General features: G+C 34.1%; 1 protein-coding gene across 1 annotated transcript in view; it reads left to right on the top strand.

Moving 5' to 3' along the window:
• Positions 1 to 1,289: 1,289 nt before the first annotated feature.
• ZPLD1 (zona pellucida like domain containing 1) overlaps positions 1,290 to 19,427 on the top strand; it is a gene marked incomplete at its 3' end in the record, with an annotated part of 63,862 nt that continues 45,724 nt past the window's right edge. Inside the window, exon 1 of the mRNA XM_084871789.1 lies at positions 1,290 to 1,336. The remainder of the gene's footprint in view (positions 1,337 to 19,427) is intronic.

The following is a 19,427-nucleotide window of genomic DNA, read 5'->3' as shown; positions in this document are numbered from 1 at the left end:
CTCTGAAAAACATGAACCTGGGTTTGAGGTAGAAAGCACTGGGAATCTCTCTCAACACTAAACAGGAGCTCAAAGGCAATGTGAAGGCCTCTGGCTACTATTTTTTCAGTAGTTGCATCAGCTTTAAATTCACCTACCCTTTAGGGAAAGAGTGTGGTTAAGGGGGATTGATTAGAAATCTTAAAAAGCTGAAAACTGTTGTATTTTAATCTCCATTCCCAGTAGCCATAGGCAACTTGCCTCTATCACAGAGGCAATTCAGAACGTAAATGTTGTTAGCGCATCCTAAACTGATTGAGCAAAAAACAATTTTATCAAGGTATATTCCCACGCCTTTTTAGGGCAGCCATTCTTATTAAACAGCAAGGGGAGTAATATAAGCCTACACAGTGGGTTCCAGTCTTCCCCCACACTCATCCCTAAGAATGCTAGTGCATCAAATAAAGCCTTAAAAACTTTAATAAGTTTCTCAAAAAGCTTTCCCTGTGGCACAGGAATCCCAGCTTCCCACTTTTCTTCCCCGTGAGAAGTTATAATAGCTATTGGAGTGGAATCCTTAGATGACATCCAAACTGGGCCCAAGGCTCCAAAGGCTGGTGGGTTGAGAGTTGTTCGGAGGCCTCTAAACAAAAGCCGAGCTTATGAGATAGGTTCAGTGCCTCGCTCATTCTTCACAATCGTGTCCTGTTGAGTTCTTTGCATTGACAGCCTCTTAGTCATTTTTTTTCCCTCAATCAAAAACAGTTTCACGATGATATTCCATATCCCATTTTCATCGGTACTTGAAATGTAGTATTGAAAGGACCAGGCATCTTTCACAAAGCACAACGGGACATTGATAACTGTGCAGATTAACTCTTGGTCCAATCTCAGGCCTTATTTCTTACTTTATGATTTTTTTTTGATTTTTTTTTTAGACCAGCAGGCTTTCCCTCATCAGGCTGATGATGGCTCCCTTCACACATACCCCTCAAGACTTCTGTACAGTATAAAGTAGAAGATCAAAAACAGATAGGAAAAAAAAGAGTAAGGGAATGAAATGAAAACTGAAAGAAATGTAGTGGGAAGGAAACAAAGGTCCGTGAAAGATGAGCTCAAGTTTCATGTTGGTGATGATTAGTCTTGCAAGCTCTTCTGAGACCTGTGGATTTTGCCTAAAATCCATTTTTTTTCTTTCTTTTTTTAAAGACTTCTAATAATGAGCAATTATTCTCTCATCTGAAGGGTTGAATCTCTTCTGAAAACGTTTGCTAAGGCCAGGCATTTGGACACTCAGTCACATGCGGCAGAACCAGGCACATGGAGGACAGCTGACTCCACAGAACCAGGGACTTGGGTAAGTGCCCAGCACTGAAGCCACCTAAAGTGACTGCAAACGCTGTCTTTTTAGGCAGCACAGAAAAAACTCATTTTGATTTAATAATGTTTTTATGACACAAGAAAACTTCTGGTGGTGTGGTTCCAGGGATGGGTAAGGGTTGGGCCGGGAGGTACCTTAAATATAGCAAAAGGAAGAGAAAATCATCTTCCCATAGTTGGATATAGAAAGGTAGAAGTAAATTTTTACCATGCCAAATAGTTTGATTAGATTTGGAGAAAGGACTGACTCTTTTGGTAGCTTCTTCAATTTTTACGTCAGAACTTGAGGTCAAAGTTGTGTAGGATTCATCACACCATTGCATTTCTGTCTAAGTCCTATCCACAGTCCACCTCCAGTCAGCTACAGCTGACAGGTGCTCCATTAATCGAAGCAAACAGTTTATATTTGAGATTTCTTATCAGGATTTCATCATACCAGAAAAGCTCGCTGAATGTGTAGAAAAACATCTCTAATTACCAAAATAATAGGATCATTGAAATAATGGTTTGGTTTTCTTTTAAAATGAAAATTATTTTAATGATTAACCTAGAATTGTTAGAAGTGACATGGCGCTCACCTAACCTGAGAGAAGGCATCCGTGACTCAAAGGAAACATTGTGATTTCCATTTCTCAGGGGGTCTCTAAGGCTCCTTCCATTCCAAGATTGCCCCTGATAAAATCAGGTGTTTTTTTTATATATATATATATAAAGAAAGAAACTTCACTTCTTGATTTCATGTATTTAAGATAATATTTTTGGTTCTTAGGAGCATGACATTATTCATTTTGCTACTCTGAATTGGCCTTTTATAATTCATTTTAGGGGACAAAGAAAAAAATCTAAAATGTCAGTTTAAGTAAAATTGGTAGCAACACAAAAGAGGCTTGAGTATAGTTAAAATCTAATAATTCTTTTAATACACAATAGAAAATACCTATTATTTTATTTTGCAGTCACTAGCTTTGCAATTTGAGACACATATCAGAACTATTATTTGAGCCATTGTTTCTTGTTATACATTTTTAAAGTCCTTAAGTGATTTTTTAGTTTTCTTCACTATTATAATACTTAGATAAATATAAAAATCTATACTTTCAGTTTAGAGATTTTTAGAAACAACTTCAAAATAAAATATAGTAATCATTATTGTTAACAGCCACATAATATAGAAGAAAGATCATGCTAGATATCACGGCAATTCTACACTCCTTTTTAGACATTTAAAGCTCCCCTCCACCTGTTTCAAGAAGGACTATATTAATGATGCAAAGGTAATAAACAATTGAATTTTCAGCTACAGAATCTTATTTTAAAGGTAACTTTTGAAGCATGAGCAGATGCTCACACTATAATCTATTTAGTAACGGCATCATAGAGTTCATTATTGAAGATTTATGTTTTTGTAGCTTTTTCAATAGCTTGGAAGGCATTAAGTTCATTGATAATGAGAATGATAATCTTTTACATCATTTAAATACCTATTAGCAATGTTTGCTTGCAAGGAATTCAATTTTTTGGATAATTTACCAAAAATTCCCTTTTTTTTCTGTATTTAAACTGGGTCAAGACTATGAGTTAAGCTTGATATGGTTTTCTGTGTTTTGTCTTTGTTACAAAATGGTGTAGCTTGGGAGCTGGGCTTAACAGCTTTACCAAGACATGAAAAAGTAAACATCAAATTGTTTTACATATTTAGAGTCATTGCTGATTGTTATTAGATGTCTATGTCGATCTCCAGTAGAAAGTTATAGGAATTCCAAACTCGGAAGACTTCAGTGATGAGGTGAAAAAAGGTACACCTCAAAAAAAGTAAACGATTGATTTGACCAGCTTCCTAATACTTTTCCAAATATTGAATGAACATCATGGAAAATATTTTATTGCTGATGGCCTATGGCCTTTACCGAAGCTTACAGAAAAAAAAAATATATTAATGATAAAATAAAAAAGATGATATTGGCTAAAATAAATCCTTTTAGATATATATTATGTCCTCTCCCCAAAATGTAGTGTTGCATGTGGATACAGTCATACACTAATTGTTTAAAGCAGGATTGGAAAACATCTCTAGAAAATGCCAGATAGTAAACATTTTAGTCTTTGTGGGTCTTTGCCATGATTATTGAAATCTGTCATTGCAGCTCAAAAGCAGCCATGGAAAAGACACCCACAAGTGAGCATAGCTGTATTTTCATAAGATTACATTTGTAGACATTGATATTTGAATTTTATGTGATGTTTGCTTTTCATGAAGTATTTTTTTATTATTTTTTTAACTATTTTAAAAAATGTGAAACCTGCTTTTACTAATACTCTATGCAAAAATAGGCGATGGATAGAATTCAGCCTGTTGGCTATGGTTTACTGACCCCTATTTTAAAGCATTAATTTTCTAGAATTCACAGGAAGATATACCAGCACCTTCAGAAATATAAAAACAACAAACCCAAAATTACATACATTGATTTTTTTTCACTTTTTTTATAGCGACAAAAATATTTAAAAATATAGAGCTAAACAGTGAAAAAGATTGCTAATCTTCAAGGACAGCAAAATTAAAGTCAGGTTAATACGACCATTTTGTTATTTCTATTGCTATATCTGTGAAAAATCCAAATAATATATCTGAAAAATATTTTTACTTTGTTTAAAAGATTGTTAAAGCCAAGTAAAAATGTCTGCATCTTTTTTTGTTTGTAAAATTAAAAAATGAGATTAACTTGAAATTTCCAATGTCATTATAGTTATCATATTTTCAATTACTATGTATGGATGCAAAAGTTGGACAGTGAAGAAGGCTAATGGGAAAAAAAATCATTCATTTAAAATAGTGTTAGAGAAGGCTCTATGAAGCCATGGACCGCTGGAAAGACAAACAAGTGGGCCCTTGGGCAAATGAAGCCTGAAATACTGCTGAAGGCAAAAGTGACAAAACTAAAGCTGTCCTAGTTGGGGCACATCATAAGAAGGCAGGGTTCTTTGGAAAAGGCAAAATAGAAGGCAACAGGGAAAGAGGCAGACCAAATATGAGATGGGTCGACTTCATAAAGGAAGCTGTAGATGTGAGTCTACAGGAGTTGTGCAGGACTGTTGAGGACAAGACTTTGTGAACATCAGTCATTCTTTGGGCCATCAGATGTCGGAGCTGACTGAATGGTACTTAACACAATGTAAACTTGCATCATTAAAGTAAGAAAAAATGAAGACCACTTATTGTCAGGTATTATAATTTAAAGCGCTATATTTGCTCATATATGCTTATTTAATAAATAGCCAGAATTCATATAACTACATTGTCCCTCAGTTGAACACACCTATCTCATCATTAAACTACTGAATAAATCTTCTGTAAATTACATGAATTGTACTTTCAAACTAAACAATTTTTCTTTTGAGGAAATACATTGTGGCATTGGAATTCATTGGAATTCATGGCTACTTTTTTTTTTCTATTTCAAATGTAATTTATTCTAACCTGGATTTAAGAAGTCAAAATAATTGCATAATTAAAAAATACTAATCTTTTAGAGATTTTAAGTCATTATCTGTAGAATATATACATTTTAAAAATGTGTGTATATTAGTGAATTATGCATATTTTTGCTCATATATTTGTATTCTGGCACAGCAATTCCATTTAGAAAGTTATTTTGAATAAGCACTTAAAATTAAAGTAATATACAGTATTTCTAGCTTCCAAAATTTCTTGCTTTATCAATTCTTTCTTAGAAATGTTTGACTTCAGTGTTAAGTGGTGTGAAAATGAGACTTAGCAAAGGATTGAATTACTTAAGCTTGGTGCTTTTTAGTTTTTTTAGGAACTTTGAAGATGGAAAATATTATTTATAAGGCATAAAAAGTACTCACTAAACATTCTTTATAAAAGTAGGCAATTAATTGAAGCTAATTAGATATCATAATTGTACTGACTGAGCATTTAACAAGATGTAATAAACCGACTTTTATTAAAAATTAAATTTTTAATCCAAGTTTTACAAATGTACCTATAACTTCAAATAAAGTTCTAGACCCCAGATTCATTTTATTTTGTATTAAAAAATATTAAAAAAATAGTGTAAGCTATTTCTAGCAATGGGTTAATTTGAAGATTTTAATTATTTAGATGGACTTGGAAATTTTAATTTCATTATTAATGTAATCTTTAAAAAGTGAAGCATTATCCTGACCAGGACTAGATGTTGACACAATTGATATTCTGCATTGTGATAGTATGGTACCACCCCCCTTGTATCATGATAACTATTCAGTTAACAAATATATCTTGAGAATCTACAGTGGACTCTTCACTCTGCTAGATTCTAAATACCAAAGGTGAATACCTATTCTTGACCTCATGAATATTGAGGTTTAAAGGTTTATCAGGGGAGAATGAAAATGTACATCTTAGTCAACTAAGGTGATTTTGACCCCAGGAGACATTTGACAATTTTGGAAGAGATATTTTTGAATGTCACAGCTTGAGGGAGAATGCTCCTGGCCTGCAGGAGGTAGAAATCAAGAGTGCTATTAAACATCCTATGGTGATGTTAAAACATCATATATAAAGAATTATCCAGTCTAAAATGTCAGTAGTGCTTGATCTAAGTGTAACACACTTTTAAAGCTACTATTTTAGAATGTTGCACAGACTCTGATGAGAACACAGAAAAGTAATTGGTCAATTTGACAATTCAACAAAGCAAGCATGGTTGTCTCAATAGAGGAATAATTCAAAAGAAAAGCTATGTCTGAGTTGATTCTTGAAAGGCTGAATGGGAGATGTTCCTGTGGAGGGGAGGAAATGGAATCAGAAGCTTTCCAGACTAAGGCAGCAAAATGAACAAAGGTGTGAATGTGGAAAATATTTTCTTATCTTTGGGAACTATAAGAAGTCTAGGCTGGGTAGACTGGGTGTGGGAGTATAAAGACTTGAGGTTTGGGTGAGTAATTAGGAAATTTATCCTGAGAGCTTTTCTTACTCTGCCATAGAGGTAGATTTTCTCCTGAAGATGGGGGAGAGATTGAGGTATCTTAAAACACACACACACCACACACACACACACACACACACACACACACACACACACACTCACACTCACACAAAACAAGCAAACAAAAACACCCAGATTTACTCATGAAAATATGCTATGGATACAAATTATTAATCTCACATTTTAACTTGGCTTTGCAATTATTTCCATTTTAAAATTTTCACCAGAAAACTTACCATTTTATTTCCATTAAGAGTTAAACTACATTTTCATTTTTTGGAGCGTATATCAACTTTCAAATGATGGCTTTCTGACAGTGTTACAGACCAAAAAAAAAAAACACTAGTGTATGATTTCTTACTTGTAAATTTCTTACAAATTTACAAGTTGGCTGAGCCTTATTCAGGTAGCAGAGAAATAATTAGAAATTTGAACATGGAGTTTTGAACAGTAATACTTATACTTCCAGAAGGTCTTATTTTATTTTCCCAGCTCTGTGATCGGTTGGTTAATGTGACTAGTAAGAATGGTGCAATCCAGAAAAGCCTAGGAGTCTGATGTTCCTGTAGCCTATTCTCTGTTCTTTAGCTGTAGACCATACCGCCATCCCAGATGGCTACCTTGAAAATGTAGGCATTTTCTTGTTAATGTGCCACAGGATATTGTATTGGGCTACTGTAATTGTATCAACACTGACTCATTCTTGTAAAAAGTATTAAAATTACTAGCTCTAACACTTATTTAACAAATAGTTATATGTTTTATTAAAGAGGATGAATTTTTTTTCATCTATCAGGAAACAGAAAATAAATGGAGGTTTAGTCTTAATTTTCTATGAGTTGTTTATAACATTGCACCAATGAACAGAAGAGAAATCACTATTGTTAAAATTGTCTTCTCCCTATGCCCCTGAATATTTCCCTTTGCATTTCTCTTCTCTGCCATCAGTGCTCTCTTTGTGAAAAAAAAAAATTCCTTCTTAATTTTTTTACTTCACAAACTTCCTTAAGCAAGTATCTATACCTTTTACTTCCTTATTATATTTTTTTTTAACAAACATCATCCTAAGACAGAAATAACCAGTTAGACCCTATTATCTAACTTTGAGTCATTCCTCAGAACATTAGGACTATATTTTCTTTCAACATTATTCTTATAGGTAGTTCAGTCTGAGAATGCTGTTTTTTTACTTGCTTTCTCTGTGAGGATAATGAAAAAATGTTTGTGGGTAGGGACATTGAGCCCATGGGTACCATGTTGCTACCATGTTCTAAACCAAATGGATTTCACATTTTTTACTATAACTGACAGTCTGATATTTTACATTATGATCTAGAATACCTATACCATAAATACATACATACACTTTTGCATTTTACAAAAATATCCTATTCCATCAAACCTAAAATATCATCCTATTCTATTTTATGAGAAGTGCTATTCTTCACCTACTAAACCAATATCCTAGAACAATAATTATTTCAAAAAGTTATTCTAATCTAAATTCATGATTTTGAGGGTCTAGGTAGCATCCTTCTAAGGGTCTCAGTAAAACTCTCAAGAATGTGTAGATAGTTTGAAAACAAAGCTGTTCTTTATTCCATTGCTTGATTTATGTTCAGTAAAGAGAGTTAATTTATTTAGATTTTCAAATATCGTATATAGGAGAAAATGAGATTATTTCATGTTTTTTATATACTTAGTCCCTTCTCTTCAAGTCCCAATTATACATATATTTTTTCATGGAGTCATTCAGTGAATGACCAAACTAAATATCCACTGAAATTCACTTAGCAGTTAATTATGTATTGCTGAGTAAAACCGTTTGTGTAAATCTTTGATTCAGAGACATTTTTATTTTGGTCATGAAAAGTCTTGGTTTTTATACTGTTCTTTTTTATTAAATTTTTAATGATTATATTATTTTAGGTGTCCCCCTTTCTTCACCTCTCACTTGGCCCAACTCCATCCACCCTTGCTCCCCTTCCCTTGGCCTTCACCACACTATTGTCCATGTCCATGGAGTATGCATTTATGTTCTTTAGCTAACCCCTTCACCCTTTAACAGTCACCCACAAAATAAAATAAACTCTCCAAAAGATGGGGGAATTCCAAATGCCTACAAAATTAATGTTCAGATTTTCCAAAGGCCCTGATTTACTAGTTATAACACAATGTTGTCTGCAGTCTCATCCATGATAAATCATCCTTCTGGTAACCTCCTTCCATGCTCACCTCCTTCCCTCTCACTTACCTTTGAATGAGATCCACTGTAAGGACAGCTTATGTTACCTGCTGTGGCCCACTGCCACATCTAAAGCTTGTTTGGTGCTTTGGATCCTGGAGGTCATTTGTTTTATGAGATGGAGCTTAAAAGTTGTACCTAGAGTTACATTTTATATTACTAAATCTGGCTATTACAGGTTTATGATTTTGTTAAAATTATGTTCATCTTACCCAGGACATAAGAGCTCATAAGCTATCTTCTAAGAAGTGGTAGCTTTCCTCCGTTTCATAAATCTCATTCTCCAATGTCTTAAACCATTGCCTTTGATCTTATAAATAAATTAGGCTGATTTCTGCCTTTTCCCTAACTAGGTAAAAGATGAAATGTCCCTTAAAAAATTTCTATAGCTAGGTCTACTTTGTTATAGTTATTAAGTCACTTAGATCATGTAGGTCCTTATTTTATAGATAACAAAGGACCTTAGAGAAGCAACATGAGTTATTTAAATACTATAGTTAGAATAAGTTGCCTATATAGGTCACTTGATTTTGAGTTTTTATTGTGATAAATTTAAAATATACAAGAGATTAAAATAATATGATATTTAATATTTTGCCATATTTCCTACACAAATAAATACACACACACACACACACACACACACACACACTTTTTTTATGAGTTATTTTAAAACAGAAATATTGATGCTACTTGAAAGTCAGAATTAATGTTTAATATCTACCTTCTAATTACTAATTTTCAAAGTAAGTCTTTGATGTGATGATCATTTCAATTCATAAAATAGAAACTATTATTCTGGTGTTAATTAAAATGTTTAAGTAGCTGAAACCGGTTTGGCTCAGTGGATAGAGCATTGGCCTGCGGACTGAAGGGTCCCGGGTTCGATTCTGGTCAAGGGCATGTACCTTGGTTGTGGGCATATCCCCAGTGGGGGGTTTGCAAGAGGCAGCTGATCGATGACTCTCTCATTGATGTTTCTAGCTCTCTATCTTTCTCTCTTCCTCTCTGTACAAAATCAATAAAATATATTTTTAAAAATGTTTAAGTAGAATTATTTAAAGTTTGGATTCTCCCTGATTTGAAAATCAATTTTTAAGTCACTTTTGGATATATACTACTTGACCCAACTGGCTAAAACTTTGGGAAACTGATTTCATCATTCCCAAGTAGCAAATTTTATGGATGCAATTTTGTTGTTAAGCAACAGCTAAATTAGCAATATTAGAAATTATTATCTCAGGACCTACTTTTAGTTATCTTTTTTAAAATTATCTCTAATGAGTTTGCACTAACTGGGAACATATTTAGCCACTTGAACTCAATTCCCACATCTAAAAGCAGAGGCAGCTTCATTGACTTCAGGGTATTTTTCAGAGTGATGAAGGTTAATATTGCATCCCCCCAAAAAGCTCAACAAATAAAAAAATACCATGAACATTAATGAGAATAGGGTTGAGAATGTATTTGAGGGAGAGTGAAGTGCTGTTTTACATTACCAGCAGCCTATTTTATTTTGTGATTATTGCTTCCTAAAGACCTTTGAAGCCTTTGAGAAACAAATAGAAATATAGACACAAAGCGGGGGGGGGGGGGGGGGGGGGGCGGGTAAATAAAAAACCAAAAGCAACTTACTTATGTTTCTTTCATGTAATTTTAATTTTGCCATGTTTGTCTGTGGAAGAACAAGGCCATTCGAAAGTGGAAGGGTTACAGCCTTCCTTTAACACTATGGAGATTAGCCTGTGGGACCGCTTACTGATTTTTCTAGTATTGCTTATTAAATGACAAGAAATAGATATGAAGGTGATCCAGATTTGCCACCTCAGCGATTGTCAAGGATAGGGAGAGAAAATGGTAGAAGATCTCTCAAGCCTCCTGATGTAGTAAAGCCAGAATTCTGAGATGGAGGTGATTTTAGAAAGAAGACCTCGGGGAATTTATCACTATTTTTTCCTGCAGTTATTAAAACGTCATGGCTTCATTGGCTCTTAATAGCTGGAAGTGATCTTAGTCATCTTCTAGTCAAGCACTTCATTTCACACATGAGGTAACTGAGAGTGAGGCACATTATGTGACTTACCAAGACCACGCAGATAATTCATAATGGAATGAAAACCAGAGTCCAAGCCTATGGTTTTATTTATTCAAGGATATACTAGTTTACATTGCATAAATGTCATATTAGATGATTGATAGGCAACATGAAAACAAAAATATCTCAGTGAGCTTCTAGGAAGGTTTTGGGAGGCCTGGCCTAAGGTTTATGATGATAAAGCAATGTTTTTTTTTCCCCAAAGAAATCTTTATTACCCTAAGATCATAAAGATACTCCTATAAACTAACTTGTAGAAGCTTTAAAATTATTAATGTTGTTAATTGATTAAAAACTTTTTAAGAGTGGAAATTTGTATTCAGAAATGCATAGTCTATGCATTTAGTGAAGTCACACCAATCTGACATTTATCATAAAAAATTCAACTATGTAATCTTGGGAGGGAAAGAGAAATGCAATTAATTAAATAATATATGTAGTCTTCCTGTTATTCCAGTCAATGAATTTATTTATGACTCTGTAGATGTGAGACAGACCACATCAAACCGACATCCTTTAGTTGATATTGGTTCCCCTGTAACTCTTTGAGTGTAAGCATCTCAACACACGGTGGATGATTTTAGTGTTTACAGATGCGGATTCTATGTCTAACATGGCTTTTGAAGCATGGCAACCATGTATTCTGTGATTAATGTGAGGTTTCCTTGATGCTCTATATTGAATAATTTAAAAATACATTCTAAGTTTTTAAGGATTAATATTCAATTAAAGCAGTAAATAACTAAACCAAGCCATTCTTAAAGATTTTAAGTTTAAATTCAGACTTTTTGTCTATAAGTTTTATAAATTTTACCAATTATTTTATGGGTATTTAAATTATATCTGGTACTATATGCAAAAGTAGTTAATGTACTGAAAAGAAATCAAATATACTACATTTTAATTAACCGATGTTTAATATGTTTGAATGGGTTTAATTATTTGTAATAACAAGCCATATAAAATATTTAATGCTTACGGATTTAAAAATAGCTTTTAAATTTGTTTAACCTATATTTTTGTGAATATTTCAATGTTATATGTAATCTTGGTAGCATGTCCATTTCTCAGCTGCTGAGAATGTAATCCTGATAATACAGATCTCATCTCTAAAGACAGCAATCAGTTCAACTGTGAGAAGAAAAACTAGCTGTGAAGAGCTCATGGATCAGTGTGTCTCTGTCCTGGGTTTTGTACATAAAATTTGTTTGTATCATGGGTACATCTGAATGAAGTTTTTGCTATTTCTCATTAAGTGAACTCAAATTACACAAGAGTCTGTTTTTTGCCCCTGGCAGAAAACATCTAATCTTGCCATTTCAAGATAATTTTGATTTAGAATTTAGTCACTGATGGTTTGAAATTTAATTTCTTTGGAGTTAACTATTTAGTTACAGTCAAAATTTACTTTATCCTCTGTCTTCTAACCTCCTTATGTGTGATGTGTAGGAAGGGAAGGTAAGGAGATAGGGTAGTATAAGTTTAAGAGCATAGATTTTATAGCCAGATTACCTGGGTTCAGAAGTTATCTCTTCCTCTTTGTAGGGAGTGACATAGAGTAAGCTACTTAACCTCTCTGTGCTTCATTCTTCTCACCTGTAAAATAGGGACATTTATAGTACCTATCAGATAAGGTTGTAGTAATAATTAAAAGGTCATGAATAATAAACTATAACATGTATGTAAATAAAATAAATAGTACTAATTATTGTTTATATTAACTATTTAAAAAAGTGATTTTCCTGGCTTTGGTGAGGATATTTGGTTCATTTACTATCTTGTGATCCTATTTTGGCTTAATGGATAACTCTTATCTGTTTAATCTTTAGATATCGCTATTGCCATTGCTGTGTCCACCATGGCAGGCATAACTTATGATTTCTTTTCTCAAAATAATGAAGGCACAATGGTTTATCCTATCTCCTACCAGTGACTATACCTTATACACATAATTTCCCACTGCTGCTGTATGACTCAGACTTCTGACACATTCCACAACTATCCATAGCTTTGGACCATCCATCTTGCAGTTCCCTACCACCTAACAGCTTTCCAGCATAATATAACACATCTTGATTTTTAATTAATTGGAATATTGTATGGAGGTTATATGTGAAGCTATTTTAAGCCATCTATTTTTCTAGATCTGTCCTATCACTGTCGCTCTCAATTCTGACTTCCTAATGTGGGTGCATGTACTCTGGCATGTGTTCTTGCTTAGAGATTCCATGTACCTGCCTGGATATTTTTATCTAAAATGGGGATCAGACAGAAAACCCCACTGTGTCAGAATCTAAACACTCTTGCTTTCCCACTTCTCTTCAGGCTCCTTCCCATGGAGCAGAGCATTTCATTACGACAAATGCTACCTCACGTCTCCTCTGTGGGTTTTAGTGTAAACCAAGGGCTCAGGTCTCCAAGCTCTTCACCTAAGAGCCCAGATGTTGGAGACTCAAACATCTTCTTTGTCTTTAGCATGCAAAAACCATGAATTTTTATAGCTATTTTCTCTAATTTGAGTTTAAAAGAAGGATATTTAGAAGTCAGAATTAGGCAATATTTCCTTTTCATATAGGTTCTGTTCTCATCTTCCTCAAAGAGTGGGCCATCATAAATGATCAGGAGGAAACTTACCCAAAAGATTACTATGCTATTACTCATGAATCTCACATAAAGATGGGAAAATTAAGAAACTTTGGGGGTGATTTTGACTATATGAGGTATCTATAGACTCTAACTGCTCAATAAGATGTTATCCTTCTGACTATGTTAGAAACCTTCTCCTGTCAGTATATATTATATTTATGTAAGACCCTCTATGATAAGCAACAGAGGCTTGCCCTGGCAACTTATGAGATGGATGCACTGCCTACTGCACTAAGAGGGCAACTTCACCATGGCAACTTAAAATGAGGTTGTTATACTGCCTCTTACTATGTGTTTCACCTTTTATAATATTTCAGTTTCTGTACGGAAAAATTAGACCCCCTTGCATTTGGCCCTAATTCACTGATATCTTGTTTTTTCTCCAGCCTGCTTCCTTCAAATTTTCTCCAGCTCAATATTCTTGAGTACTGCTGTTTACCTGCTTAACCAAGACAAACTTGAGAGATACCCTTGACTCATTTATCTTATTTACCTTTGCACTTAGAATTAAACACCATGTCCTGTTATTTTCGGTTAAAAAGAGCATTCTAAATTTGTTTACCTCACTCAGGATATTACAATCCTAGTCCTCAACTTAAAGGCTTTTAATTGCTTCCCATTCCATTTAGGAAAATAATGGTGCACCATAGTCTCCTGTTCTGTACCTTCAGGTTTTTTTTCTCCTGGCCCTTTCCTCTTTGCGTGCATCATAGACCTTCTTTCAAATTCCACTCCCTCCCACACACACATCCCTCAAATTAATTGATTTTACATCTGGGGACCCATGGTCATGCAGTGAGCTCTATCTGGAGTGCTCATTTCCAGACTGCTTCTAACTCAAATTAATCCTTTAATTCTTGCCAAGTGTGACACTTCTAAGGGAGTCTTTCTTGACATCTCCCAGCTAAATTAGGTTGTAAGGTTTACTTTCTTGAAGCACTGTTTATTTTTCTTTCATAGCATTTACCAAATATATTTTGTGAGAATACTTTTATGTATGTAATTACTAGTTAAATGACTATTTCCTCTCTACATTGTAAGCTCTGTAAGAGTAAGGATCATGCTTGTTTTGTTAGCCACTGGATTCCCAGTGCCCTGAGTCTGACACCTAGAAAGTGCTCAGTAAAAATTTCAGAATGAATAAATAATTGAATACATTAACAGAAAAATATAAAATAGTGAAGTATTGATAGATAGGTGCTCTTTTACTTTTAAGCAAGAGTAATAAAATATGAACTTATCTTTCTCTTATCATTACAAATGCTTTTGATGTTTTGGAAGTGGGTTAATCTTCAGCCAGAATATATCAGCATGGTATCCCTTCTTATTGCCGATTCTTAAGCTGTGGTAGCTCATAAATATTTGTATATCATCTCAATTGAGAAGGAAATATCTTCATTCTGAAATAATCATAGTAATAGTTAATTGTGAAATTAATTAAAAGAAAAAGAACATTTAAGATAGTTACATTTTTAATTTGTTTTTACATTTCATGAAATGAGAAAGTCAACATATTAACATCTTCACAGCTGCTTCAGAAGGATGAAATAGATCTTGAAAATGAACCTGGTGAATTATTATAAAAAAAACTTTTAGAGTGACTTAGTTCAATTTCTCAGTACCCCCCAAACAAGGTGCTAGAATAAATGTTCTAAACTAAACACAGATCATTTAAATGCTACTCAAGAAAACCCTGAACAGACAAGTGAGAAAGGCAGGCAAAGGGAAATAAATGAACATTCACTTTGTGTCAGAAAAAATTGGAGGTTTTTTTCCTTAGGAACAGCCTTTAGCATTTATACTTTCTTTTGGTATACATCAGCAACTTTAGAGTTATAAAATTTCTGAATGTCTTCTTGATGGCTAAACTTATTTCCTTCTGTTTGCGGCATTATTCTGAAAAGTACAAGTGTCTAGCAAGACAAGGACATGCTCTGTTAGAGGACATATATAATAATGGGTATTTTTTATGAAAGTTTTATGTTTTCATTTTCTTTTGAATATATATCTTGCCTCTAATTTATTTTGAATACATATGTTGCCTCTAATGTTCAACAAGGGAATAAAGAACATAGAGCATCACTTACTCCATTAGAAAGCATGTTTCTTTATTAAATAGTAATGGTTTATAGCACTTTACAACTGGTGATTTGGAGGGTGAGCTAATAGTATTTTTTTCTGGAAGCAAGACTGTGTAATACCATGAGATTTCACTAAGCAAGACATTGCTGGCCTATTTAATTGCAATGCCTTTTTGTTCCAGATCTTATCTGGGCTCTGTTGGTTGCTTTGAAGGCTAGAGTAAGACTTTATTCTTTTAATGTAAACTTTGATCTATGTTAAAATACATACATCTCTTCTCCTTCCCTTTCCTGAGAACATTAAACATTTTAATCATTTAAAGTCTAGTGACCTTTTTCTGATCTTTCCTGAGGATCAGGCTTGGGCAGGTGATACAGAAGCACCAGAAATAAAGTTATGCCCCCTGTAGGGCAAGCAAGGCTGTGCTGAGAGGCTAGTTGGTCAATAAATGCAGGGGAATGCTGGGAATGACAGGACTGGGGCCGTCACCAATGCCATACAGCCCATTCCATAATTTTGTGACTGTATGACAAGATAAGCAGATTTAGTTTAGTGGGAAAATGCACAAATCTTAGATTGATGTTTAGACATTTGAAGAATTGCTGTTTGGTTTGAGTATTTTATTTTTCTTCTCAACTAGAGCAGCATGATGCAGACTGGCCTATATAAAGGCAATAAAATTAAAGAAGTATGAAACTTTGATAGATTGTTGAGCCCACTTGTTTTTGCAAAAGTCATTTCTCAAGAGTAGATTAAGGCACTTTTGAATGTGTTCTCTTTTTTTCTCAGGTCGCAGGAGTGTTATTTAATGAATTACTTTTCTTGGGCACTAAAAGCTACCTTTATTCATTTGAAAAGGTTAACATAGCTGTTCAAAATGTCCAAGATATTCCCAGAGAATAATTTATGCATTAAAAGTGTATTTTAATTGGGAAATGTCTAAATATAAAAAAAGTAAAGTACAAATTAAACACAAGTTGATACTATAGTTCATAACTGATTTTTTTTTCCTCCTTGAGCTTCATGTATATGGATTGATTTATAACCCCGTCCATCCCATTTAAAATTTCAATACTCCTTCTTCTTTACCCCAGAACTTCCTATCATTCTTTTTACTTTATTTACCTCCATAACACTTAACATAATATAGTCTGTACTTTACTTATATAGCTTGTTTTCTTTTGACTGCCTTCTAGAATGTAATTTCTATGCAAATAAATGTCTTCTAATGACTGTTCTTCATTTTCCCTGGACAGTCCCAGGCACATGTAAGCATTCAATAATAATAAATAAATACAGAAATAAATTGCTACTGATCAGATTTAGTAAGGGACTGACAAATTACATCTATTTCCTCTTATAAGAATCACTTTTTGGAAGGCAGTACCACCTCATAGTTGAGGCTGCTTTCTGGAGTCATTGTGCATTGAATCTTGATTTTAACACTGGTTGTCTGTTTAACCCTAGACAAATAAGTTAACATCTCTGTGCTTTAGTTATCTCATTCCCAGGATAAGGGTATAATTCACTTATCTCATGTATGAAGTGCTTAACAAAAAAGATAGATGTACATTCTCATAAACTGTCACCCTTTAACATTCACTGAACCTATCATTAAATCAATTTGTGCAAAGAACAATATTCTTGATGCACTCATTGCCTAAGTGAAATAGTGCCATGACAATTATGTAGAAGCTAAAAATATTTTGCCTAAATCTTCTAAATCTTTTAGTTCAAAGCATATTTTAAGCACACATTATTTATATAATTTACTTTCTGAAAGTTAGCAGGACATTAATTTTATTTATCTGACAAGTTCCAACCAAGTCAAACAGTAGAGTTATAATTCCAAGAGTCAGGCTTGGCTTTGAAGTCTACTATGCCATTTCCTGGGTATGTGGCCCTTGGTAAACCAAATAAAAACTTTAGGCTCTGTTTCCACATTTTTAACATGGGTGAAATTTAAATTTATGTTAACAGCTGAATATCAAGCAGAGTGCAGTGCCTGGCACATAGCAGATCTCAATAATAAGAAGGTTAAAAAAATTAAATATATAAAATCTAGAGAACCATGTTTCTGACATAACTGTATAATTTGATATAAAATTAAGTGAGAATTGAAAGTGAAATTATATTTCTCCGAATCCAAGTTTAATCTTAAGAAAATATATTAGAAATTCATATTTTGGAAGAAGCTATTTTAAAAAATTTTAATATGAGAAATGTTGAGATACTTGACAGAAAATTATTTAGAATCTCCTTTGTTTGTTAAAGATAAAACACAGAGCCCATTAGTAGCAGTTTAAAGATGAACATGACTCTTTTTAAAATCAACACCTCTGAATTCCTTAATTCAGCTCTTATTTTGAAATAAGAGATTCAAATAAATGGATTCAAATCCCCCTTCAGTCAATCTCTAGAGTTGTCATTTAAAAATCAAGGTGAGGATCAGAACACAGCATGGTCAGTCTGGATATACAGAAGGTATTAAAATATTAGTTTCACCACACATGGATGTGCAAGGTGTACTCTGCACAGGGACATTCAATTTAAATTTATGGGAGTTCTAAGTTAAGAAACGTACAAAAACTTCAGGCAGACATATATTGAAGATCATTATTATCCAATCATCTATTATGTAATTCTCTATTGTTGATATTTTATAATTTGGCTGTATTAGGCAGCCTTGTACACCTTGTTAGCACCATGATAGGGGCACCTGTTCCTGCACTTAATTACGGTGGAGTAGAGGGAAGATGCTTTTATCTGGTTCTCTGACCAAAGTTTGCTGGAGCCACAGTGGAACAGCAGACACCTCAGGCCACCCCACAGCAGACCACGGGAATTAGACTCTGCCCGTGACAGGAAGCTCAGCTACGTTTTCTGGAGTACAGTTGTCTAGAACTGCTCCTGCCCAGAAGCTAGGGAGTCCGAGCAACCAGGACATTATGCTTTGAGGAGTATAAAGAATTTCAACCTGCTTCTTTCCTTTCTTTAAATCCCAAGTGACCCTATTTCAGAAACGAACTTTAGGAACTGTGGCAAGGTAGTATCTCCAAGTTAGCTGCTGTGAATTGATGCTCAGATTTTCTATGTTCAGGGGAAATGATGGAGATAGGATTGGGAACAGGAAGTTTGCAAGTTAATAATTCATCGTTTGTTTTAACCTGTAGACGGAATATAAAAAGCCTCCCAAAGTCTTAAATATGCCACAAGTACTGCTAATGTTATAAGGGACCAAATGTAGATGCTGCCTATACAAGAGATGTGAATGTCCTTTCAAAAATGCCCTGCTCAATGTTTCTTCATACTAAAACACAGACCAGTGCAGATAATGCTATAAATAGAATAATGTGATTCAATTTATCAGAACTGCCCCTAGTCTATGGACTCCTCTGTGTCGAGCTGTCTAGCTCCAGCACACGTGGCTTAGCCAAAGGAGAACAGGCTCTGTCCCCACCTCTTTCCATTGGATGCCCCTGTGCAGGGTACACCTTGCACATTAATGTGTGGTGGCCTTGAAGCTAATATCTCAATACCTTCTGTGTGTCCAGACTGACCATGCTGTGGTTCTGATCCTCACCTTGATTTTTAAATGGCAACTCTAGAGATTGACTGAAGGAGGATTTTAATCCATTTATTTGAATCTGCTTATTTCAAAATCAATGTATTTTCTGTTGAAGCAAGCTGCCTTCTGTTACCTTCCTTTCTTTAAAAATTTCATTAAGGGTTTTAATCTCCATGACAGTGCAGGAGGTCTTATTCATGATATGAAGGGGAGAGGCATATCTCTTTTGGACAACCTCAGATCAGATCTAAAGTGGTAAAGCAAAGACTTACTATTACTGTCAGTAGACTCTTTCAAATAGCTTGAATTTCTTATCCATTTTTGATAAACACACATGTGTACAGTTTAGTCTATAGTAATAATTCTCACTCTTTTCATAATAAGAGTTTCCTTTCCCTTATCAAAAAAATAATGTTTCCCCCTTATGCTCATATTATA

Source organism: Pipistrellus hanaki (assembly GCF_964339955.1).
Source record: "Pipistrellus hanaki genome assembly, chromosome: 2".
NCBI classification, from domain to species: domain Eukaryota; kingdom Metazoa; phylum Chordata; class Mammalia; order Chiroptera; family Vespertilionidae; genus Pipistrellus; species Pipistrellus hanaki.
The sequence above is the reverse complement of the archived record's forward strand: the minus strand, read 5'-3'. Positions and strand labels throughout refer to the sequence as shown.